This window comes from Mirounga angustirostris, unplaced genomic scaffold (assembly GCF_029215605.1).
Source record: "Mirounga angustirostris isolate CCGP_5_RB_7025 unplaced genomic scaffold, mMirAng1.0.hap1 SCAF_2, whole genome shotgun sequence".
Classification (NCBI taxonomy): Eukaryota; Metazoa; Chordata; class Mammalia; order Carnivora; family Phocidae; genus Mirounga; species Mirounga angustirostris.
In genome coordinates, this window is record NW_026991710.1 from 100,976,839 (window position 1) to 100,978,894 (window position 2,056).

Genomic DNA, 2,056 nt, shown 5'->3' on the forward strand with positions numbered 1-2,056 from the left:
AAAGGGAGCCCTTTGTTGCTTATGAGTTTTAAAAATTTAGCTTTCTAGGAAACAAAACTTACTCATGGCATAGAGTAGAAGATTTAGGTGGAAATCTCATGGGAAAAGCCCAAAATCATTAGGTACATGGGACATCTGCCCCTTTTCCTGGATAGAAGCCAAAAGAAAGCAGGAAGGCCTCACAGAATAGCTAATTGACTTGTCTAAGAAAGACGGGGCCCCTGTGGGTCCACATAGAGTTTCTTATACCTCAGTGTGGAACAGATCAGTAAGAAAAGTATTCCCATCAATTCCAGAATAGTATGGAAGAACTACAGAGAGCCACCAGGTTTGAAAGACATGTCTCAACAACAGTAGTACTGACCAATTCCCCAGGACCAGAGAACAGTTAGGACATCTCAGCAGATGCTAGTATACATCAATGACCCAAAGCAGCAGATAAGTGCCACCTCGCCATTTCATAGCCTTCTAACTCCCTGGCACTAGAAGACTCCAGAACATAGACACACTCCTGGGGGAAATTAAGAGATCCTGAATTTCTACCAATCTGGGAACAGAGAATCAAACTAGACACCAAGCGAGCTATTTAAAAACACAGAATTGGACATTTATTACATATGTCAATGTATACATTGAGGTTGGTATCAATATATATAGAATATATGATCCAAGCACAGTTTTCCTAGAAAGGGTTCCCTGGTCAAATAGGTTAGGGAAATTCTGTATTTTCCTTTTGAAGTCAAATGCTCCAGTTTTTTCCACACTTATTTGACATTACTTGGCCCTTTTGGAGTAACCCCATTAATTAATGATCCTGGGAACATACATTAATAAACATCGCTCTGAATTTATTTCTTCTTAACTCACAGATTTTACCATTTCACTCACCTGCTAAGAAGCCATCAATAGATCTTTGAATTTTTTTTTTTTCAGAAAAAAATGTCCTTTTTTAGATCCTCCACAATGCAACCTGCTCTAGTAATCAATTTTGTCTTCACTCTTTCCCATTGTAGATCCTTTGCTTTAGCTAGGTCAGAAACGTTACTGGTCCCTGAATAAGTCACACTCACTTTTCTAACTATAATCCTCACCTCTCCTTGGTCTCTACGTTTCCACCCACTAACTAGGTAGCCATCTGGGTTCTCCACTCCCAGAATTTCACAAAGCCTTCCTGATCTCAAATTAATTGTTCTTTACATGAGTGCTTGCCCCTACTAGACATTGGCTCGTATGCTGCTTTGCACCGTCAGGAATTATGCCAGTGTGTTCATACATTATTCAGCAAATCCAAATTCCTGTGGTAAACAACTGTATCTTGTGTTAGTTTTATATTACTTTTAATGCCTGGCTAAATTTCTACTCAAAAAAATATGAATGAGTATGTTCAATTTTCGAAGGGTGTAGAGATTTTATACACATTGGTAGCAACTGCAAGTTTTAAAACTGAAGAGGTAGAATACAGCACATATGGAATTTCAATGGGTGGCAATAAGACATCATCAGTTTGACCAATTTTTTTAGATATGACTTCACAGCCTTATTCACAAGTTCTGGGATATATTATTTTTATTCATTATGTAAAAAATCTGATATCGGTGTGATGCATTTGGGAATAATTGCATTTTTGTATTAAATTTCTTCTAAATATCAACAATCCAGAATAAAAGGGGCAAAAAAACATGGCTGGGCAATGCATCTGTGAGTTTTTAAGCCAAGGAAGATATTAAAAAAAAAAAAATTGAAAAGAAGAGGAGCTAGAAATACCAGAAGGTAAAGAAAAGCTGAAATTGAACTTATTTGTCAATGGCAACTCAAGAGATTCCTGACCTAGGAAAATGGTTAATAAATGTTAGTATTTCCTTCAGGAGACTCAAGCATAATGTCTCCTTGAGAATAACAATTTATTTCTTAAATTTGAGGAAAAGATCCTAGGAACTCTGATAAACTGTAAAAGAACTTAATTGCCTAATCTAGAATGAATAAAAGGCAATTAGACATTCTGATATTGGCCTTTACCGTACCTGGGAGTAAGATGTGTGTAGTCAGTCAATCTGCA